General features: G+C 46.2%; 1 protein-coding gene across 9 annotated transcripts in view; it reads left to right on the top strand.

Annotated features, from left to right (window-relative positions):
* PBX1 (PBX homeobox 1) overlaps positions 1–24706 on the top strand; it is a 266955-nt gene that overhangs the window by 116467 nt on the left and 125782 nt on the right. Inside the window, exon 1 of one of the 9 annotated variants that reach the window (XM_075067946.1) lies at positions 22572–22905. The exons of 7 other annotated variants lie outside the window; for them this stretch is intronic. The gene's annotated coding sequence lies outside the window, so the exon portion shown is untranslated. Of the gene's footprint in view, positions 1–22571; positions 22906–24706 lie in introns of those variants that run through there. One more of the 9 variants, XM_075067945.1, reaches the window with a different exon arrangement.

Below are 24706 nucleotides of genomic sequence, written 5' to 3' on the forward strand. Positions count from 1 at the left end.
GAAATCGATTTAAAGAGCCCTTTATATCGATATAAAGGGCGTTGTAGTGTGGACTGGTACAGCGTTAAATCGATTTAAACGCGTAGTGTAGACCAGGCCTCACAGACTTGCCTGGGCATTAGGGTTAGCCATGCGCAATAATGCCAACCCCAAACATTAAAAACAATCCTGAAATCATAAGACTGCAAAACCCATTCTTTTCTTTCTCCCTGGTTTCCCAGGCTTTTAGGGAGCATGTGAGTCCCGTTTTGGGGGGCGGTTTTCTGCAACCATAAGGCCAATCAACTTCCTTTTCTTTTTAACAAAAGCTGAGATTTTTCCCATATTCACAGGACTCCAGGAGCTGGGGCTTTAGGAAAAATACTATCATGAGATTCACAGTAAAATTGCAGAGGTTGGCAACATTATGTACCAGTGAGCATATCTATATTATAAATGGATGAGGGCAGTAATTCGTCAAACTCAGTTGCTGCTAAGGGGGTTTGTGAAGGGGGTAGGAACAAAATAGTGCGTGCCTGGACTTGACCGAACCTCCTCCCTCCCTCATCTCTCCTCTGCACATGTGTTTCCGTATCAAATTCACCCTTCTAGACACAGGAAATTAAAAACAAGCATGCACCTTGTTCCTGGTTTTAATCAGGGAAGGCTGAACCAGTCTCCTTTACAGTATATTTCTGACAAGGCCAGAGGCAAGATATTGGCTGAGCTTTTTGAGGTTTGCCTGAGTCTGATTTATTTATAGAACACCGTAGATGCATGTACCGCTGAGCAGATGATAAGGACAGGGCCGTGTTCTGAGAACCCTGCACTTTAAATGAGACAAAAAACAGCAAGAGAATAGTTAAAGCCCTGGACTGAGACTCACAAGATCTGGGTGTAATGCCTCGTTCTGCCACAGACTCTCCGTGTGACCATACTCAAGTCATTTTGACCCAGGGGTCTTAGGTACCTAAATACCTCTGAGGATCTGGGCCTTTATCCTTCTTTTCCCTATCTTTAACATGGTAATAATGATCCTTCCTCTTTGCCGCCTTTTGCCTGTTACAGATCATAAAATCTTCAGGGCAGAGACCTTCTCTTACTTAGTGCAGCACCTAGCACATCAGGGCCATGTCCTTGGTTAGAGCCTCTATACCATAAAAAATAACAAGCAAGGAATGTCAATGAACAAAGTGCTGGGAAGAGGACACTGGATCCATGAGGGTGACCCCAGTGTAAGATTCAAGATATGTTTGTTCCATGCACTTCTTGTACTTCTACCCTGTTCTTGTTTTTCAATTGGGGGCAGCGTCCGGAATGAGGGGTGGTGTGGGGCTGGGAGGGGAAGGCTGGCTGAGAGTTGGAAGAGAGGGAGATTGCATGGCCCATAGGGTCAGTGAGGTGGATACGTTGGACATAGAGCTTGGAGTGAGAAAAGTTGTTTCTGAGAGAAGGAGACCAGATAGGCCAGGAGAATGAAACATGGCCCACGCATTGGCTGTGGCCTGCTTGATGTATGTATGTAGCTGTTTGTTTAGCTGCTGTTCTGAAGCTTGCCTGGGTCTGCAGACAGCCTGACACAGCCTTGCAATATCTACGCAGGTATTGTCCTCATGGAAGGAAAACTAGTCACAAGGTCCTCAGACTCGCTGAACCATGGGCTCAAGTCTGGTCAGAAGCAGCAGTTTAATTTCAGATGAGTCTTTGAAAACAAAGGCCATGCCTGCCCTGCGTAGAGAGTGATACTCTGGCACGCTGTGGGTCATTGGCCAAAACTTCACCACCCTTCCTCAGACAGCTATTGGGCTGCCACTCCGCATGCCTTAGAGCTGGCTGCATGTCCATGAAGTCTCCTGGGATCTTTCAGGGTGTGTAGTTATTGTTTGTTTGTGTTGTATGGTGCCTTTCAGAGGCCCGTGGTGCTTGATGCTGTACGAACACACTGAGAGATGGTCACTTACAATTGAAACAGAGAAAGCAGACACGGGAGAGAGAATGGATTACCCCATTTGTACACCTGGGAAATCGAGGCACGGAAGGATGAAGTGACTTGTCCAGGGGTCACAGAAGGCATTAGTGGCAGAACTGGGAGTTGACTGCAAAACTCTGGAGATCCAGGCCAGTGCTTCCCCTGTATCACTATAGAAATGGAAAGGATTGTTAGTGTGAGCGTCAATAGTCCGTTTCAATTAGTAGGTCCTGGAAGGAAATGAAACAGCTGGCCCTTCTGCCTACACCTTCGTCCATCTCCCTCCAGAGGTGGGTGGTGTCAGTCTCTCCTCGGCCGCTCACCTTGACTGTCAAGCCCCATCTCTCCGTGTCAGCACAGACTGACGTGTGGCGGGGTTGGGCTGCGGCCACGGTTCCTCTACCGGCCTCAAATGTGCTGAGCCAGGGATGAATGATTGGGACTTTCCAAAGTGTTTAAACACCAGAATTGAAATTAATGTCCCCTCATTGCTGGCTAGGCTGACAATACATTACAGCGAACACCTTCCCAAAGTGAAATGAATGTTTGTTTATCCTCATGAAATATACATCAAAACATGTTGGGAGAAGAGGCCCTTAATGAGCGAATGGGCTGGGTTTCCATTAATTCCAGGCTGGGAGCAGGCACCGAGCGGTTTGCTTCCCTCACTTATTTTGATGTTATTTTGAGGCTAACCTGTCCACAGCTGTGTATCTAGAGCATTAATATGGGTTTAATGAAAATGCCGGTTGATCTGTCCAAAGATATTGATGAGTGTTCCACGGTCATATTAATCATCTCATCAGAGGAGGAAATGAAAGGGATAGCTGAGCTGGGCCCTGTCAGGTGCCAGTCCAAATGGGAGAGCGTGGAGGGAGAGAGCTGAATTTTTTGTGTTGTTTTTGTGGTTTTGTTTGGTTGTTTTACCCTCCCCTCCCTGGGCTGGCTGGCCCGGCCCGGTGTTTAACGTTAAAATCATTACAGTTCTGCCAATAAATCCATTACAGTTATGTATATTGAGAGGGCTAACGATCCGTCGACAATATTCTCCCATTGATTTTCATTCGTGTCGAATCAGTGCCCTGGTTTTAATCTGTTTCGGGGTGGGTTGGGTTTGTTTTTTTGTTTTTTTTAGCATTAGCAGTAATGCAGCATGCACTCTCTCTGGTGATACGGTTCTCCCTAAGTGCTGAATGTTTCTTGATAGGAACAAGCTACATTTCTTTATGGCTTATGGCAAACTGCCTTGATTACTTCTACTGTTGTTCCCATTATGTGAATTAAATATGTATTCAGTTGCATGCTGCTTGCGATGTTATTGCAGGGTGACATATGGTACCGACTCAATTAGAATGGAAACTAGCATTAGATAACCCTTCTGATTACATGCATTCCGACCCATTCCTCAGTCTGGCTGCTGCTGCTGCGCCTGCTCTCCTGTTATCTGCAGGCCATGGGCTTCTTTATCGGTTATCATCACTGCCACGCCAGAGGTGGGCTGTGGGTGGGAGTGTGACAGGAGGGGACTGCGTGAGAGAGTGAGAATGTGCGTTGTGCATCGTTTTTTGGCTCTGAATGAATGATGAGAAGCCGCCACCTTTCCCATCCTCTTCCTTTCCAGCAGACCTAGCAAGATGGGAACAAAACCTCTGTGCTAACCTTTCACCCTCAGCAGTGCCTGGATTTGGAGACTGAGGCTGAAGGAGTGAGAGGCTCCCACATGGTGCTGGCAAGTCCCCCACGCCAATGCTCCAAATAGTAACGCTGCTGCCATGGAACGTTTGCTGTACTTCCAGACTCTTCTGTGTGTCATTTCCCCCCCCTAATGGTTTATTGTGGTGAGAGGAGGCTCTGTTAGGGCTCACTGTGCTTGGGCATGTTTTCAAAGCACCCCAACCCACGTTGGAGTGAGTGAGCTACCCAAAGGGGGAGGCAGGAAGTTCCGAGTTTCGTTTATGCTGTATTTGGCCTTTGATTTTGTGTGTGAAATTGTGTGAAGCCTTTTTGTGAGTTAAGGAAATTAAATGAATCGAGATTTTTAAGATGAAGCAAATGCTATGTGAGAAAAATGTTACGTATGAACATAAGAACGGCCATACTGGGTCAGACCAAAGGTCCATCTAGCTCAGTATCCTTTCTTCCAACAGTGGCCAATGCCAGGTGCCCCAGAGGGAATGAACAGAACAGGCAATCACCAAGTGATCCATCCCCTGTCACCCATTCTCAGCTTCTGGCAAACAGAGACTAAGGACACCATCCCTGGCTAATAGCCATTGATGGACCTATCCTCCAGGAACGTACCTAGTTCCTTTTTGAACCCTGTTATAATCTTGGCCTTCACAACATCCTCTGGCAAGGAGTTCCACAGGTTGACTGTGTGTTCTGTGAAGAAATAATTGCTTTTGTTTGTTTTAAATGTTGGAAGCTTCAGAAGGATTTTCTGTTCTTTTTGGTCATTACAGAGTGACACATACAGCTAATGATAAGGATGAAGGGCCAGAGAGCTGGACACAAGTTGGAGGGTGTGTGTGCGTCTCACACACACTGACTGACTGACTGCGGCAGTTATGAGGTCTGGTCAAGTATATGTCCTGAGTCCTACAACTGCCGCAGCTAGGAATGATTCTCCTACATTTCATCTGCTAAAGGCATTTGATTTTGGAGTTGAAGACCCCCACGTATGAACACTTGAGTCCTAACTGGTCAATTTGCCCAAGCTATTGGGCAGACTGGCATAGATAAAATAAGAATGGTCCCTTCCCAATTTCCTCCACTCCCAAAGAACCTTTGCTCAAAACTCAGACCAAACCCAGAATCTGTTTGGAAGCTGGACGAGGTTGGAGTTTTCCATTGGCTATAACAAGGGTTCTCAAACTGGGGGTCGGGATCCCTCAGGGGGTCACGATGTTATTACATGGCGGGGGGTTCATGAGCTGTCAGCCTTCACCCTAAACCCCGCTTTGCCTCCAGCATTTATAATGGTATTAAATATATAAAAAAGTGTTTTTAACTGATAAGGGGAGGGTCACACTTAGAGGCTTGCTGTGTGAAAGAGGTCACCAGTCAAAAAAGTTTGAGACACACTGGGCTATAATTTCTGTACATCCCTGGAGTCCATGTAGGCCCAGAGGCAGAAGTGCTGCTTGCTAATCTTGTGATAGAATTTGACATATTGAATTCTCAAAGGAACAAATCAGAGAGCTGGCTATTTCCAAGAAGCACCCAAACTTTAGAGCCAGTTGAAAAATGGGTCCAAATTTTCATGAAAACGTTGACACAAATTTTATCACTTGTTTTGGATCAACATTTGACAATCACCTCAGATGTTTGTACTAGATGCTAATGGCTGGTAGAGGCGAATGGAAAAGTTTGTTTACCATTAATAGCACTTGTGTGGGTTGAATTGATCAGTGTGTAAATAACATTGATCATGGAATTAGCCATGTCTGTGAATGATCTGCCAGCCAATCCTCATTTCAGCGAATGGATTCGCTAGCAGTATTTGCCTAATCGTTTATACAAATGAATTTCAGCCTATGGGTTGTTTGCAAATTTTTCTCTTCAGCTGTTTGCTATTGATTTGTGTGTTGTCATTGCTGACTCACGTCACCCGGTCCTATATCTGCTCTCTGATTGGATGAAGGAAAAGGCTGAATAGGTGAATAATAAACAACAAATAATGCCCTTCCCAGTGTGAATTTTTGGATGAATAATCGTTTTTCTTAAAATTTGTGAAATTGCCAGGATCTGTGTCATGACCTTTTTCACGTATGCACAATGAATGTGTGAATAACAAATATGACCCCAGAAGTAAGAGAGAACCAAGCTCTGTTTTTGTTGTTTTTTTGAGAAAATGTTCAGAAATCACTTTGTTTACAGCCAGATTAAGTTATTACTCTTCTCCCTTATTTTTATTTCACTCCTTGCACTTCCATAGCACATTCCTGCACCATGTTTTATGTGCGTTAACTCTGGCCTCATACCTGAAGACTAGTAAGCATTATTCCTGTTCTTGTAGCTAGGGAAGCTGCATAGTAGAAAGAAATTAAGCTGCTTTCCAAAGGTATCACCAAGATTCTGTGGCAAAGGTGGCCAGGATTTCACCCAAGGGAATCTTGACTCTTACTTTTATTCTGTTCAGTGTGCCATCCTGTTTATAGTGAAAATCACATCTGAGCAGGGACTGTCTCTTGGATATGCTCCCCCCTCCTTTAGTAGGTGTGCATACCCCTGCCATTCCATCCATGAGTGCATAATATCCCTGTGGCAACTGATGAGGAGGTGGTACCCTATGATCTGCCAGCTCTCTGTGGACCATGGGTAAGCACTTCAGTGCCATGGATGGTCCACAGGCCACAGTGTGAGGAAAGCTGCCTCCATTAGTTATGGTAGCATTTAGGGGCTCCAGTCATGGACCAGGACCCCAGCGTGCCACGTTCTGTACAAACAGAACAAAAAGGCTTTTCTCCACCGAATGACTAACAGCATAACTAGGAGACAAAAGACAGCAGGTGGCTACAACAAACAACCTCCCCCCAGGCGAAGCTCTCAAAATACCTTACAAACCTGAATCAGGCCTGACCATTCCTCCAATAGAAAGGAAAACCTCAAACAACTATAGAATCCCACTCGAGTCAGACACCTTTTCTATAGACTGCAAATACAATTTATTTTCTAAATGAAAACTTCTGTCGATTTAATTTTTTCTCCTTTACTTACCTGCCAAGACCAGAGTTCATGAGTTCAGCTTGAGGGAGTAGTATCATGTACTCCATGAACATGGACCTTTCCTACATCTCTTGCGTTGCTTTAGGCCTGGTCTACATTATGCTGTTAAACAGATTTTAACAGCGTTAAATCGATTTAACGCTGCACCCGTCCATACTACACTGCTCTTTATATCGATTTAAAGGGCTATTTAAATCGATTTCTGTACTCCTACAAAACAAGAGGAGTAATGCTAAAATCGATATTACTATATCGGAATAGTGTTCGTGTGGACGGAAATCGACATTATTGGCCTCATTATTTTACAGTAGCTACCCACAGTGCACTGCTCCAGAAATCGATGCTAGCCTCGGACCATGGACGCACACCACCGAATTAATGTGCCTAGCGTGGACGCGCACAATCGACTTTATAATATCTGTTTTATAAGATCGGTTTAAGCTAATTCGAATTTATCCTGTAGTGTAGACGTAGCCTTAGATGCTAGAATTGTCAACACTTGCAGAGGAAAGACAGGTCTTGGCAGGTAAGTAAATAAAGGAGAAACTGATTTTCAAATGTTACTTTAAAAGCATGTGCAGTATTTGTGATCTCCAGGTTGCCATGACTGTTATGGTACTGGGCTGGGAAAGGGCACCATTAATTTTGTTTTTAATGCGGGTTAGTTTCTAGTAAATGCAATGCTAGTGAGAGGACTTGGAGGAAGGCATTTGCTCTATCACAGATCCACAGCACCAGCTACAGCTGGGCAAGCTTTTCCCTGGATTGTCCCCTGCTAATATGTCTTACCTCTGGCCTAGATGGACCACATCTAGGGGCGAGGGGAGTTCAATAATGACTGTTCATATTGTCTTCTTCAAAGGGGGCCAGTTAATGCCAATGGTGAATAGTGGGTTTTATGAGGTGGGTACCTGCCCCACTCCTGAATGAGTTGAATTACCAACTGAGCAGACAACCTGCTGCTAACCAAGGCTCAGTTGAATTAGTGCCCTAGAAAGTCCTCTAAGCCTGCGTTTACTGGGCCATTTTGAGCTCTGTTGCAAACTCTTGAGAAGTGGTTTCTCAGAGCCTTTCTCCCACCAGTATGTGGCAGCTGGAGTGGTCTCTGGCTAGGGTGTCAAAACCATGTCAGTTCTGCTGGGTTGAAAAGAAACCCAATTTTTCTTGATTCAAGAATTTTTGCAATTTGTTAATGGGAACTTGTCTGGTGAACATCATCAAAATGTTCCTCAAGGCTGTTCAGTGAATACAAAACCGGTTTGCTAACCAATTCAGATTAAAAATACAAGTCACAAAAAAATGGTTTGGAAAACAAATAATGCCTAAAAATCTGACCGTTTTTCATACAATTTTTCATTTTAAAAGACATGTAAAAAATATGGTTTATTTTTTTTTCCAACCGGTTCTGTTTCTCCTATGCCCTAGTCACTGCAGCCTGTGTGCGTTTAACCCTTGTTAACCTATCATGGGTATAAATCCTTTGGCTTAGTCAGTAAAGGCACTTATGCTTTTAGACGGAGTGGTCCCATATCCAGTCCCCGAGGGGTCACTGTCTTTCCTTACAGTGGCGATCTATTTTGCAGTTTGTGGCTGGGCTGTGATTGAATATTTCTAGTCATGTTTTAAATGGAAAAAACCTCTTTCAATTAATTCAAAGCAGACTTGGCAGCAAGCGGGCTGCCACCCGGTCTCATGGGCATTCCTCTTTTGTGCCCTGACTTCTGATGATGACCGGCCATGTGACACGGGTAGTACTGAGCCCAGCAGACATTGCTGGGCTCGTTTCGTTGGGCCTAGTCCTCATCTAGTCCTGGTTGAATCCAGCTACAGCTCTGATCTGCTCCCTCAAAGGGAAAGTCCAGATTTCAACATTGAGACTTTAAAAAGAGTGAAAGGAGGCAGAAAAGACCCAGGGGCTCCTAAGCTGCTAGGCAGAGTGGATTATGTAAGTGGATTAGTGATTTCTGATGAGGGGGCGTATAGAGAGCAGATCAGTTTTACCCTCGCTGGTTACTGCTCTAAGAATAGACAGCTGTTGTGGGTCTCCCGGGGTTCCCCTGGGGTGGGGGCGATTTGAATCCAAGCCATTAATGACAAGTGCCGAGCCGACAAGAGCGTACGTGGAGGGAAGGTAACGGATGTTGTGCGTAAACTACCTGTCACACCGATTCTAGTTTCACTGATGTGCTCAGGACTTGCTCATCTACATCTCCACCAGAGGTCTGGCTCCCCACAAGGCTCTTCCTCCTGCCTGTGTCCCCCAGACATCCCATCCTGCATGTCTGGCTGCCAGCTCCTGCTCAGTATGACCACATCTCCTCTTCCCAAATGCATGCTGTGGCTATGAATGTTATCCCCAGCCTCCCTGTCTCAGAAGCTCACACCCTTGGGGTCGCCTTTGACTCCTTCCCTCAGGCTCTCCCCAGGTATCTGGGGCCATCAGGCGTCCCGCCATAACATAGATCACAAATCGCAACTCTTCCTTGCTCTCCTGAGCTAACATGCTGGCCCTTGTCCAGGCCAGCTCAAGCCTTTACTCTTGCAAAGCCTTCTTCCCTGACCTTCCTGATTCCTATCTTGCTATCACCAGTTTGCTCCAAATGCAGCTTCTTAGGGTGCATCTCTGCAGCAGCAAGCGGAGGGTAATTGCCAGAGGGGATAGACAGACTCAGGGTAGCTCTGCTTGAGCGAATGTGCTATAAATAGCCGAGTAGGCAGGAGTAGCAGCTCAGGCTAGCCACCCAACTATAAACCAGCCCAATGCCCTGATTACATCCGTGGGGACTACCGTTAGCTGCTACCCATGTGGCCACAGCCATGTACAACACCAACAGACCCCGGTCATCGGTGAGCAGGATCAAACCTGGGACCTCTAGAGCTAAATGCACGCGCCTCTACTGCATGAGCTAAAAGCCACATCTCTCTTAGCTAAGGCTGTAGCAGATTCATTAATTTCTAAGTGGTCTCGGTGCCACTAGAGGGGACAGAGCACCACACCCCGGAGGTATGTGGGTTACAAATACTGCAATTTTTAGTACACCAGCCTGAGCAGAGCTAACACGTCTCTTGTCTACTGGCTCTGGGAGGCACGCTCCCAGCTGCTGTGTAGGCCTACCCTGAAATGTTACATTCTTCTCCCATTTTGCCGACTGTGTCCTTCCCTCTCCAAATTCCTCCACTGGCTCCTGCATGCCTGCAGTATCCAGTTTAAACCTCTCAGTCCTTGCTTTCAAGTGTCTGTATAATTCCACCCCATCTACACTTCGGTGTCTCCAGTCACCTGCTCTGCTACCCTGTCTTATTACCGCCTCCTGACCCTGGGGCATGGAATGGCCTCCTAATCCCAGCATGCTTGGGGACTACCTTCCTCTTTATTCAGATAGCTCCTAAAGATTCAGGTTAGAGAAGAAATCGGTGTTGTCGGACAATATTTCGGATTCTCCCAGTTCATCTTGAATCTGTCTTGTAAATTTTAAGCTGCCTGGAGCAGAGACTGTCTTTATTGGGGTCCTGCACAAGGCTGAACCACACCCACAGCCAATTATAAATTAAAAACATATAGATATTTTAAAAATAAATGCTGTCTCCTTCTTTCCCACTGAGCAGATCTCAGATGGTAATGACTTTCAAGCGCCACCAGGCTGCAGGGGCAGGGGAACGGAACAAGCAACCTAGCCGAGAAGTGAGAGGCTCAAAATCCCAGTTATCTAATCCCTTCCATGAACAATTGGACCAGCGAAAGCCCTGGAGACACATTGTAGAGGACAAGCATCCATTGCCCATGATTTGGCTAAATAATGTAACAGGTCTCTTAAGTCTCTCACTGCTCTGACCTTTTCCCTTATGGCCGTGCTGGTGGTGTTCCATAGGTCAGGCTGGTTAATATGCTTTGCATCGTGAAATGAGTTCTGCTTCTCTGTGCACTGATGCTGGTCTGAAAGCCAGTCCAAGTTCAATCCCAAGTCTATCAGGGAGCATCTGCCCTAGCTTTCCAGCCAAAGTGAAAAGCCAATGCTGCTGCTCTGTCACCTTGGATAGCTGCACCCTTCTTTCCAGAAAACCCCTCCTTGACTCACCTGAGCTCCTCTCACCTCCCCATGGAGGGAGGCACGACTTCAGAAACTGCTAGCAACTCCCCTTGTCACTGCAGCATGCTTAAAGCCCCAGCCTGCATCGCTGGCACCAGTCCCTGGCTTGACCAGGAAGAGACCGGAGTGGCTGCCTGAGGTAGGACTGACGCCCCCAGGGAAGCAGCGAGCCAGGAAGGTAGGCTTGCAGTAAGTAACTACTTGGCTTTCTTCTCTCACTCTGGTTCCCATCAGAACAATGGACTCTGCAAACAGCTGGGAGGCTGGCCCCTGCACCTGCCCATGGCCGGGAGGGTAATTGTATTTCTGGAATGACCATGTAGCCCAAAGAGAAGCACGGTGGCCGCCTTTGCCGGCGCCGTGGCTCATCTGGCAGGTGAAAGGTCCAGTGAATTCCCTTCTCCTGCCTCCCACCAGGCCACTGGGTCAATGAAATAACAGAGCAGGATCGGAGGGAAAAGGGGGACAGCAACTCTTTGTCTGAATTGGGAACACCACGCAGATCGTCTGGCAAGCGTTTGTTCTGCTGAGAGGGAAAACCCCCTCTCCCTCCCCCATGCTCCCTCCCCCCCATAATAAAATAAAGCCCCCAGCAGAAAGGAAGCTGCAATGCTGTCGTTCCCGGCGTTGATGTTATTTATTTTCCTCAGTTGCTGCTCTGGAAGCCCGGAGTTGACAGAGCGGTTTTGTAGAATAGAAACATTATAGACTGTTACTGTCAGGGTGTTAAATGTGATGGATAGAGAAATACAGGAGAGGGAGGGGACTTTATACTAGCCATGTCTGGGAGCCTGGGTGCTCATGGGAAAATAAACCAGCCGCATATAAGAAATGAATGAGGTAATGTGGCGGGAGGTAATGGGCTCTTGCTACACACTGGAACAGAGATGCTCATTACAGGGTGGACTTAACCCTCGGTGGTCTGGTTTCCCGCAGCGCGTTGGGGGGGGGGGGGGGGGTGTTTTGTGTTGGGTTTTTGCTGCTGTTTTTTTGAGAGAGTGCTAGTGAGCCACTGGGAAATGGATTTCTCTTGAATAACGCTATGCTAGCGGCCTGGAGACTTGTGAAAGCAGGCTCTCCTGGCGCTAAGAGACAGGACTGTACTGTGATTGCTGATTTAGTGACAAAAAGAGTTGAGCCATCATTGGTTATTGAACCGAGGGACTTGTTTGGAAGTCACAGTAGCAGCAGCATACATGTCTATAGCCTGTTTTAATGTCTTGTGCTCTGTATGTGATGTATGTGTATACAAATGCATGTATCTGGTAAATTAAACTTGTTTTATATACTGATACATTTTACACAGAGATGGGCCCAAACCAAAATCTAGGATCCAAATGCCCCCCATCTCTTTTATTTAATAAATCTGCATCTTTATATTATGCCCACCCATGAGAATTGCTTCCCCCTCTTCTAACATGCAGCCACCTCTAGGATGTAAGGCAGCAATTACCTGGCAGTGCACAGCAACGCTATACCCAACCGTTTCAGGCTGGAAGTGAAGAAGCAGTTGATATCCAAGAGAAACTTCAGGGTGTGTTTACGGAGCAGCATGTAATTAACAGAAGTGGAGTCAATATCCCAACCTGTTGCCAATGGCACAATTCATATAAAAAAATCCCACGAGAGGTGGCCAAGACTTGTGTATCCCATCCAAGTTGTTGTGAACAAGTTTAGCTGTGACGATATGACATCCTGAAGTGGCATGGCTGCTGGCACCTCAAACAGAATGGCAGGTGACCGTATCGGGTGATTTCTTGTGTGCACGTTTCCTGACCGCCGAGATTGCCAAGGGGTCTGTGGGGCGTGAAGGCGTTTCAATCACTCTCAATGTGTCAGAAGGATAAAGCTCTGTGTTGGTATAACCCAAGACAAAGTCCCAGCTTCCCAGAAAACGAGAATAGAGGGGAGCAGATATAAAACTGGAGTTCCAATACTGAGTCTAGATCTAGCAGCTTCCCAGGAACCTGAGTCATGCACTTCATCTGTGTGTATTTTTCCCATCAGAAAGTGAATGCATATTACAGTGTTGCTTGCGCTCGATCTCCCTCCTTGACTGATGGATACACTTGCCAGTGCGCTGCATTTTAGGTAGCCCAGTCTGGAGCAACCTTCTCTAGTTTAGTTAATATTCGCTCCAAGATGTTATAGGTTTGCAGAGAAGGAGATTGGAAGCTAGGACTCCTGGGTTCTATTCCTGGGTCTGTCACCAGCTTTTTTGCCTCAATTTCCCTGCTAGTACAAGGTGAATAATAATGAAGACCTACTCCCCAAGGGTGTCGAGACTTAATTGAAATTTACTTTGGTAGCTCCTTTAATCTGAGTGTTTGCTTTATTTTTAAAAGATCAGGAGTCCTCCTTTTGAGCCCGCGGCATGCATGTTTCCCTGGCAGTCAAGCCCCCTGTGGAGCACAGCAGAAGGTGGGTGCGATGGGACATCCATTCCTATGGCACCAAAAACTTTATTCCGAGTCTGTTACTGATGCTACTTGCAACTGGTGATGAAGTGTAATCCTTCCTCGCAGCGGTACAAAGGCAATCCGGCCATACTCTTTGGGATCTCCCAGCGGCCTTTGGCGTGGGGGGTTGGCTGTAAATCTGAATCTCTTGGCTATGCATGCAGTGAGAAGGAGGGATGGGATAACTGCAGTGACATTAGCCATTTCAAGTGTTGCCTGCCAGCTGTGGCCCTTGGGGTGCTTGCTAGCTGCTGTGTCTCTGGGAGGTAGCTGTAATCCTTTGGAAATCTACTCATTCCTTAAGGGCTGTGAAGTGGGAACTAATTGATGTCAAAGTTTTGGAAGTGGCAGTAGAGGGTGCTATGCAGGGAAAGAGGAGTCGTCTCCGGCTGCTGGGTGGTGGGGCTGAGTCATGTGGTGGGGCAAACCTGATACAAGCCACCTCCTCTTGGGCAGCTCCCTCTCTCCTCCCCTGCCGTGACTTGCTTCCCCCTGTAGTCCGCTGCTGGAGAAAGAGCTAAGGTAGGGCAAATGAGGGGGCCAGCCTGGCAGCTGGGTGAGGCAGCAGTAGCATGGCATCACCCCTCGTTTGAAGAGGTGGCGGCGGGAGGAGGGAACCTTTGTCTGGCCCTCAGCAGAAGAGGGTAGGCCAGAGAGATGGGAAGGGATGGAGGCATGGGGTTCCTGCTGAGCTGGGATGGAGAGCTAATTGGGCCAGTACCCAAGGATGCCCAAGCTTCAGCGAGGGCCAGCAACTGAGTGCTTAAGCTACCCAGTGAGTCTGAAAGTTAATTTCCATGGGAACATGGGACTGGCCATTGTCTGGTCAGACCAGGGTCCATCTAGTTCAGTGTCTCCAACAACAGCCAGTACCACCTGCTGCAAGCAGGGCTGGCTCTAGGTTTTTTACCGGCCCTAAGCAAAAAACAAACACAAAAAAAACCCTTCAAGAGCGCAACTGCAGCAGCAAAAAATAAAAGGATGACCAGAATGCCGCCCCAAGCACGTGCTTGGTTTACTGGTGCCTAGAGATGGTCCTGGCTGCAAGAAACCCCATAATGGACAATAACCTCCCCACAGGGGAAGTGGTTGCTTCCTGACCCTCCTGGTTTATGCCCTGAGGCATGAGTGTTTGCAGCTCTCTTAATTCTTTTATCCTGTCGAATGCAACTGTGGGCGTTCCCACCATCCGTATAAATATCTCATCCTCTTTTGAATCCTGCTAAATGTTTGGTTGTCTCCTCAGCCTCTGCTCTTGTGGAAGGCTTCCTATAGCTCCAACAACTGTCACTGCTTTTTTCTGAACTGCCTCTCTTCTACCTACATCCTCCTGGGAGTAGATTTTGTGTTCCATATACAGATGTCCTGTGGATTTCTGTAATGGCATTATAATTATTTTTTGTCTTCTGGAAGAGATGCGTTAGTCAAACAGAAGTGATTTGAGTGCAATACAGGGGTAACCAGGTGAAATTAGCTGGTCTGTTAGATGGGAAGTCAGATTAGATGGCGCATTGGCCCCTCCTGGCTTTAAAATCTAGGGCTCTTTCCTTCTCCTTATACTTCCTAGCATTCTGTTTGCGTTCTCTGACTGCCACTGTGTGTTAAGCAGAGGTTTCAGGTACAGGCAATATGTATGGAGTAGTTCAAACTGTCTCTTCCAGAACATGCTACCTGGCCTTTATTAACACTAAATGTCATTTCCTATCATGCTGCCAATTCACTTTGCTTGGTCAGGAGTTCCTCTCGGCCTTTTCAGGTCTGGACTACCCTAAATAATTCTGTATTCTCTGTAAAATTTTGTCAGATTTTTATCACTGCTCATCCCCTTTTCCAGATCATGAATACATCTGTTAAACACCTCTGCCCCTAGCATAGAACCTTGGGACACCCACTTCCCTGTTAACCTTTGCCATATTGAACATTGATAATTTATTCCCACTTTTCACTGTCTCTTAGCTGCTTTCTAATCCATGACAGCACTTAACTACTCACCCTCTGGCCACTTACATTTCTTTAATAGCCTTTTGTGAGGGATCTTGTCAAAGGTTTTTTGAGAATCCAAATAAATGATGCCCCAGCTATTTTCCTTCGTCTACTGCGAGGTTGACCTACTCAGAGTTCTAATAGAGTAGCGGGCCATGGTTTTCCTTTATGGTAGCTGTGCTGGTTAGTTCCTGTGATATCCCAGTCAGCTAGATGTTTCATTATTCTCTCATGATCATTTCAGCCAGTTTAGCTGATACTGAAGTGAGGCCCAGTGGCCTGTGATCCTGTGGCTCTCTCCAGTCTTTTTTAAACATAGTGACACTTGCTACTTTTTCCAATACAATAGCTGACAAGTGAGTGCGCTTTTTTGCTAGCAGCTCAACCCCTTCATTCTTACGTTTCTTCAGAACTCTGAGACAGATCTCGTCTGCTCTGGATGCCTGGTTGCTCTTCAGTTTATCTGTTTACTGCCCCACCACTTGTTTTAACATATCAGTCTCTGTCAGTGCCTCATCTTTGCTCCCTAAAATCCCCCCCCGGGTGGATTATTTACTTTAAAATTTTGCCTTCCACTGAGGGCTTGATTCCCTTTCTCTGCAACCTGCCTTCCCCCCTGCGCACCTCAGAACCTGGGCCAGCAGAGGGCGCCTGATGTAGCATCTGCCTTTGGAGACTAGGATGTCTATGAACACGGCATTCTGGTTTGTGTCTCTCTTTTTAAATCTCCGTGCTGAGAGCTTGGTCTTCTGTGATGGCTTGTGTCTAACTTACTGCTGCCTTTTCAGTTTGTAGCACTGCCAGCCCCAAGTGCTCAAAGACATGAGCTGAAGCTTAAAAATCACGAGTGGTTTGAAAAGGGTTAGATTTTTTTTTTTTAAATTTGTTCTTATGATGTGCCTTCTGGTTTGTGAAATTGCACTTAGATCATGTTTTAAAGCTTTTCTCCTCAATTCTGATGGATAGAAACTGACTTTTTTTTTTTTTTAAAAAAAGACTCTATTGTAATCACATGACCCCAGAAGCTGGGGCTTAAAGAAAAAAACAGCAAATGTTGCAAGATTCCTGACAAAATTGCAAGAGTTGGCAACGATTTTATTCCATGAAACTTAACACAGTAGGCTGACTGTCCTCTGTAGAGCAGGGTGTGTGCGCGCACGTGTGGGCGTGCCTCTAGCGCTGTTTTAGTTTGTCTCATTGTTTGTTTCTCATTTATGAAAAATTAATTCCTTGGAAGTTTCTGTTCATGGAAAGCCAGATTTACGGGCTGATCTGGCTCCATTAATTGAATCTCTGCACCCTGCTGCCGCTTCCCAGTGATCTCTGATTACATACACTAGTTCCTTAGGTCTCCCTGATTTTTTCAATTGTTTCATTAAAACAGAACTCGGGGGAAGCAGGTGGAAAGTAGTTTGCATGGCTGGCAGACGGACAGCAGGTCTCCAAGACTACAGCCTGCCAGAAGTCTGTTGACAGAGAGTCCCTTCTCATGAAAGAGCTTTGACAGCCTGCCAGGAGCCGGGACCCAGTTCAACTCCGCTGACCAGTTAGCCAAGAGTCCTCATTTGCCAGCTTGCTTGCTGGCCCTCCCCGTCGCAGTTCTGGTTTATCCTAGTCAGCACCCGGGCAGGAATGCTGACTTCTGTGAAGCTGAGCAGATGACAGCAATCCCTGTGTTAGCTGCCTGGGAGCTTGGTTGCAGCTGCTCTCTCTAGTGAAGTTGGGGAGTCAATTAAGCATCCTTTCTCATCCCTGGTGCTCACCAGTGCAGCACCGTTGCTTTACCGAATGCTGTGGCTCTCAGAAACATTCTCTTTTTCATTAGCATTTCCTTGTGTCTTCAACCTCCCTGCGTCAGTCAAGAGGAAAAAAACCTATAATCTTTTGCTGATCATTTTCTTTTTTTTGCAAAGGCAGGGCAGCTCCAAACCAGCTTTATTTGCTAAAGTGCTGCAATGGAGACATGTCACAAATAATTCATTCCTGTTTGCTGTAATCTGAAGGAAAACAGATACAAGACCTATAAGAAAAAAAATAAAGTAAAGTATTCTTGCTTTCGCTGACAGTACAAAGGTGTCAGATATGAGAAGGATTGACACAGACCAAGGGGTCTTGTGGGAAATATGATAATAACTATAAAGAAGACAGATTATTCCCCAGTTGCCAACATTCAAACCTTTTTACAGTCAGTTCAAACATATAAAACTTTATTGCTCTAGCAGAAAAGGGAACAATTTCTGGTTGCACAGCTTTCCCAGGGCTGGGTTTATACTGTCTGTGTTATTGCTCTATAGTGGCATTTTAAAGTTTATTGAACAAGACTTTTACAATTGAAGGAAGTATATAAAACTGTAAATTTATTAGATTTTTCAGGATAAGTGCCCTTTCTAGTTGTGCTCAAGAATTCAGAGCTACGAGAAACTGCTAGTTACAAGACTTATTAATATTAAAAACGGAGAGAGCACACATTTTATACCTTAACTGATCTCAAAAATAATATTATATTACTGAAAGTCTGAGCTGTCATGGTACAAAAATATGTGCAGTGTGTTGTATAGGTTGGTGGATATAAATATACTATGTAAGTGTGTGTTTTGTATATATAGTGAGCATACGTGGTATGCATTAATATTACTTTATATTGTGATTGTTATATTGTGTATATAAGTATACTGTATTTTATAAAATGTGTGGTATTGTGTGTGTATAAATATACACTATGTGCACATATATAGCTGTGTATACAGTGTGTGGTTATACATGCGATATACTGTGTATCTATAATATTTATGTGTGTGCAACCTATATATATACTATATATAAATTTATATTGCCAATGCACGTGAGAACATGCATTATTTTATTTCTGTATCTCTGCATAATATAGAACACCTAGCACAAAGGAGGACCTGGTCCATAAGCAGGGGTTATAGGCATTACAGTGGCACAAATAATAGTATGTGTGTGTTTATACACATAACAGTTTGTGTGTGTGTGTATGTGTGATGTGTACGTGTGTGTGACACACACACAAAATATAGTGTGTAAATGATACATGATTTGCAAATCATATAATCTGCACTATATATAAATATATAATTTAGACAGGCTCTTGTGGATGTATATATAAAGTACCATGTTACTAAATGATTACATAATTATACATTTCAGGGGAATGGATCTTTAGCTGATTTCAGTGACTCCTCTTTAAGGCTGTGGTTAAATAAAAATACATTGGAAGGGGCTTGATTCCTGAGCCTCCAAATTCACTCTGTGCTGTTTATGTGGCATAAAGTGACCTTAAAATAACTAGAGAGTGCCCCTGGGGAATTCCCTCTGCGGCAAATCAGTGTGGGGAAACAAGTCCTAAGGTGTGTTAGCATTTGATGGTCCCAGGTTTGGGTTTTCCTCACTGGCCTTACAATTCTTATATTAAATATTTGTTGTGAACTGAAAAACCCCATGAATTTGACCTTCTAACAGCCATACCACCACCTAGCCCCCTTCAGTTTTAGGGCATGGGAAAGAGGTGTCACCATAACAAATGCTGGAGTCTGAGCATGTTAGTGTATGTCCATGTGTAAGTGTGTGCCTGTCTGCTTATCTCCTTTGTATTTGTGTGCCCGTGTACAGCGTGTGTGCGCGTGTGCATGTGCACACACTTCTACAGGCAGCGTTGGAATATAGCCATTCCAGCCTGGATCCCCTACAGTGGGACATGTGGAATATACTTGACTCATGGAATTTGGTCTCCTTCCATTAGATGTTTTACATCCTGTTACTGTGTTAGCCTTTTTAATTAGGATTTCTATTAGATTTGGCGAGGTTTTAGCTGGGAAGAAAATAATCTGCCTATAATTGTGGTATGTGCATGCACAGTTTGAGACAGATGTAGACTGCGTGAGATACAAGGACACTCGTCCACATTCACACATATACCGGCCATACATGGAACCTCTTGTGTTCTCAAAAACACCGTCACATGCCCGCTTAAAGAAATACACAAGGAATCTAACACGCATACATCTACATCCACCTCTCTTGTTCTCTATATAGAAAATATACGTTTGTTTAAAAATACCATGGAAAGGAAATCTTCATCAGGCCTAACTGTCCTTTGAAATGCCTTTCCTCTGAGTCCGTGCTGGGAAAGAGAGAGGATGGGAAAGAATCCCTGAGTTAAATAGGAAAGGTTCTTCTCTGGCACTTTTGTGTGTCAGTACAGTGGTCCAGAGCAACGAAATTCCTTCCACTTTGGTGTTTGTGATGACAACTTGAAAGGGCCGTGGCCTCTTTTGAGGCTGAAAGGAAGAAAGCAGGAGCAACATGAAACAGCAGCAAATGTAGGGAAGTCAATAAGCCCTGAATTTTTTATGGGACCTTGGATATTCTGATCACAGCTCTGCTGACACCGAGATTGGAATACAGATTATGTGCCAGAGCATCCGTGACTCGAAGCCCAGTCTTAAATCTTCCCAAGGTTTTAACATTCCTTCCTGTATTCATATTTTGTTGTTTGTTGTCTGGTGCTACCCCTGCTGGGAGGTGAGGACAGGGCATTGTGTATGCTGGAGTTGGGACTGTCTGGAGATGGAAGTAGCAAGAATATTACGACAACTAGTGGGGCTAAGAACATTATCTCCATGTATTTTTAATAACAAAACGAGGCAGAGATGCTGTGCGCTGTGAGCAAAAGAAAAGGCAAGCCGCGAATCCCCTGTAATCCTTCGTGCAGAGCAACATTGCTGGAATCACAAGGGCTCGCCGGGAGTTCATTCTGGTTTCATAAAGAAAAGGAGAGAGGAGAAAATAAGAAAAGGAGAGACCTCTGCTCTATGATGAATTTATGCCTAAGTGCTTGTCTCGGGCATGCAAATGTGTTTAAGAATCTCTGAACTAAGCCACCCCTTTTGGGAAGGGGAGGGGGGAGGGGAAGACACAGGACATTTGGAGAATGTAAAATAAGGGGTTGCTGCTCCATGAGACATCCTTCACTGCTGCTGACCTGGACTCTAGTGGGCACTGGCTGGGAGAGCCGGAGGGCATTGGGCTGGAGTGGGGGCCTGTAGACCCCCCTGCTGCTGAGAAAGGACAGCTCCTCTAGGTCTCCATGTCTCCTAGACAGTTTGGAGGAAAGTTTGTGTGTGTGTGATATGTACAGTGAGGGCTCCACTGAAGTCAATGAAGCTGTGTATAGAATCTCGCCTGTTGTGCTCACGCACCCCTCCACGCCTCCCACCTCTCCTCCGAGAAGTAGTCCTGGCATAAATCAAATCCTCTCCTTGCCTTGGAGGTCTGTACTGAGTGGGTGGCCAAGGATTGGAGGCCATGTCTTGTGTGTGGGGTGCAGAACCATTTTCCTAGGGGTGCTGACACAGCACAGGGGAGGGTGGTGGTCCAGGCCTGTAAGGAACTTTTCGGGCAGGTCCCATCCTAATCCTCATGCCCACCAAGCTTTGGCTCAGTGCTTCTCCCCTCCCCCCCCCGCCGCCCTGCTCTCCAAACTGCCATACTCTGTGGTCACTCTCTACCCACCTCTTACATCACCCACTGGGATCTGTTGTTGTGTTTCAGCTGCCTGATGTGTGGTCAAGTCCTGGCCCACTTTCCATGGGCGTGCTAAAGGAGAAGAGAAGGAGCACAGGTCAGGAAACTTGCTCAGTAGGAGGGCGGGAGGCCTACCTACTTTTTTCCAGTGGTGCTTGGTTTGGGGAAGCTTATCCACCTCCTCATCCTTCATTGACTCTGCAATGTGGCCACTGGGATTGAACCCAGGACTCTGGATCTAAAAGCGTGAACCTTTTCCTGCCTGAGCCAAAGAACCAACTTTCCGAGACTTTTGCGGACTCTCAAACTTCTGTATGTGGATTAGTCGCTAGAGAGGGACAGAGAGTACGGTGACCAGATGTCCCGATTTTATAGGGACAGTCCCAATTTTTGGGTCTCTTTCTTATATAGGCTCCTATTACCCTCCCCCCCCCCCCACCTCTGTCCCGATTTTTCACACGTGCTATCTGGTAACCCTAACAGAGAGCCACAGGGGGGGTATGCACCGGGGCAAGTGAGAGCAGAATCAGGTTCTAAGCCTGCTCTAACGCACTGGTACTAGCACAGGGAGGGGGTGTAGGTGTATGGGGTGGGGGGGAGAGGCGGCTTTCTCTTTTAAAATAGGACTTTTTTTATCATGGCACATCTCCTTTCGTTGCTTTTGATGATGCTGTGGTTGAAAGATACGTAGAAACAAAATCCCTGCAATCCAGCCAGTTCTTCCACAGTCTCTCGGGTCAGCGCTGAGGTGGTCTCTGTGACAGATACGGCAGCAGCTGGGCACGGTTTGAATGCCCGCAGAGACCTGGACCAAATCACTTGCCAGTAAAGTTCCAAAAGCAGCCACTGACTGTGGATGCCTCTGGCCTGATGACCCAGGATTGGTGAGCGCTTGTGGGCGTTGTGAGAACTAGGGCGTTGTGAATCAAGCCCTAGGTGTCTCACATTGGGCAGCTGTAAATGAAAGCACCCCACATCAACAGCTGCTTTTTGAAAAACATGATCTTCACCTCCATGTGCCTCTCTTTTTCACCTCTGTAAAATCGGAGCAAGAAATCTTGTCTACATATGGAGGGATCTAGATGGTTTATTTAATCAGTGTCTGTAAAACACTTTCAGATCCACATAATGTATGGGACTATAGAAAGGATCCTTTTATTTTTATATGATCCATCAGTTTCTTAGCCTTTGAAAACCTGTGAGTCAAAATTAGGTGGTAAGCTTTCAACTTCTGCCTGGTTTTTATTTAGATTTCAAAGTATAGGGGGGGAGGGATGTCTGTGTATCCATCCATCAAATCAGCTGGTCTGTTTTTCTAATTGGGGATTGAGAGTGGGGGAAGGTGGAGTTTTGGGGGTGTCAAGTTTGGATCTGGGTTTATAAAGAAACCGAAAGGGCCACGGCTGATTCCCATAGCAGACAGGTGAGCTCTGTGATCAGTAATGGGTGGGCACAGCTCTGTTGGCTGGAGCATCCAGAGGAGAAAAGAAGGATTGTGCTTTTGAGAACAAGGAAGAGAAGAATGAAGCAAAGGGAAATGGGGGGTGGGAGAGGACCCACTGCCAATCGGGCAGTTGCGTCTGTTGTTTGTGGGCTGCTGCTATCCACTCGTTACAATTAAAATGAAGTGTCCGTCAGCGGCTATCTTCACTGTGTGGCCCATATGTTTCTGAACTGATACTGTCCGGATTATTCTGTTTGGGAAAACGATAACGGCTGTTTATAACCTTGGCAAAGACTGAGGCCTAATCAGGCTGGAGCACATTTTCACTGACTGCCTGATAACAGGCTGTTAGCTGCTTTATCGCTCGGGAGAGAGAGGCCAAAATAAGCAGGTCTGTGAGCTCAGGAGCCCAATCATGCTCTGGCCCAGTCTTTATTTTTAGATGCCTTTTTCCTGGTTGATTTCAGTGATAACTGAAGGATTTGGCAGGTGTGGGGTGGGGGGAGGTTGTGTAGAAAGAGGAGAGATTATTCAACACAGGGGTTGGGGGGCTGTTCCATTCACACATGGCATTGATAAATAAAGAAGAGGAATAAAAGGAGTGGAAATGACTTGGTTTCCTGGGCTTCCATTCTCCTCACTGGCCCTTGCTCAGTGAATTTCACCTCGTCTGTCTCTGTGCCCCTGTGGGAACAATCCCAGTAGCAGGTCTGTGCATCACCGGGCCTCCGAGTAACATAGCAGCCAGAGTCTATCAGTCTTTTGCAGTTTTGCTTGTTCTCTGTCTTAGCCTTTCTCTGCACTCCTCCTCTCTTTGTCTGTTTTTCCTCTTCCCACCACCCCGTTTCCCTTCTCCGGGTATCATTCCAAGCAGATTGGTTTGCAGAGCATTGTGTGACCCTGTATGACTGGGAGGAGAAGTGGGTGTCTAGAGCTGCTGCTCTCCAGCACCTTAGCTAAGAGCTTTCCAGAATGCTCCAGACGGGCGGATTACAAAGATCCAGCAGCTGTTCTGCATGTTAGCTAGGAGAAGGTTCGCTGTGGAGCTGCTCTGTGCCGTCTTAACACTAACCCACGCTGTTGAGCCGGAACACTGGATGCTGAGTGTGAAGACACTAGTCCGATCCACACTGATGTAAATTCACTGTGCTCCATTGACTTGCTTCCCATGTGAGATTGCCACTCCTTTGATGATATGGCACATAAGTCTTTAAATCTCTTCTTTCACGTTAATGTTAAGAGCCAAGTACTGTAGTGTGCACTGTCTGCTCTATGCCACTCTGGAACTGCCCACATCTACTCTGGTGCATTGGCCACTGAAGCTGGGTGTGTAGCGGCTTTGCATTGCCAGAGTCGTCCAGAGCAGCCATTGCACCTCCCTCCTACTCTTCACATTCGCCTGCATCCTCAGCTCTCAGTAGGAGTGAGGCTGTCAGCTGTCATTAGCAAAGATGGCCACTGCCTCCATTCTTCCCAATGGGAAGGAAGCGAAGCTGCCCTCAGGGAAGATGGTGTTGATCACCCCCCACAAATCTGTGGGGAGTCAGAGAGAGAGAGAGAGGAATGCAGGTGAAGAGAAGGGATGGCTTCCTTTGCTGTGGCCTACAGCTCTCTGAGGATGGTAGGAGGTGGCAGCCATTTTGAAAGAGGGCAATTCTTGCATGAGTTTCGTTGAAGAACATTAGCTTTCAGTGCCTGCTGAAGGAGAAAGTTGGAGTTTTGAGGAATGACCGGGAGAATGATCATTAGCCCTGACTGTTTCCTCGCAAAGAAAACTCAATGCACCAGATCCACCCAGGATTCATCTGGCTGCCAGTTTTGGTGACGCTAGACAATACCAGAACCTGTATTGTTCAAGGGTGCTCTGACACAAGCAGCTAACTTTCGGACAGGACCCAATTTTAAAATGAATTTTTATTCCTAAACCAATGAACGGATGTACTTCTAAATTCCCTGACAATTCATTCAGTGCCCAAGGAGCAAGTCCTGTCATTTTGGGGGAGCAAATGCATAACACAATGGCTCAATCCCTGTTTTGAATGGAAAACTCAACTCACGCATAACTGTGGAGCTACTTCCATGCGTTGGTGGTAGAGGGGAGAAAGATTTCCAAGTCAACTAGCCTTCCCTAAGAATTTGCTCCCAGCAACAGCCTCTGGTCTACCCACAGGACGCGCCTGAGCTGACTGAATCTGCGGCAGTATGGCAGCAGAGTGGAAGTTCAGTGGGGCTAGTTCACTGAGGAGGGCGAGCAGGATTCAGCTCTGTGCTGAGAGGGTAGTTCCTGGATTTCCTTTGCTTTGTTTTGCTAGCGGCTTCAGTGAAAGGAAAGGATCACTGTGGGTCATGCCTCTCCAATGTTCTGGTGGAAAATGTCCAGATTTCCCAGTGCAGCCCCCCTCCTGTGCCCAAGCTCTGCTCTGCCTCAGGGTCGCAGGCAGGTGTTCAAATAAATAATGCAGCTAAAAATACCTTTTGGCAGCAGCTGGGAGTTCTTCAGAGCAGGGCT

Source organism: Chelonoidis abingdonii, chromosome 7 (genome assembly GCF_003597395.2).
Source record: "Chelonoidis abingdonii isolate Lonesome George chromosome 7, CheloAbing_2.0, whole genome shotgun sequence".
NCBI classification, from domain to species: domain Eukaryota; kingdom Metazoa; phylum Chordata; order Testudines; family Testudinidae; genus Chelonoidis; species Chelonoidis abingdonii.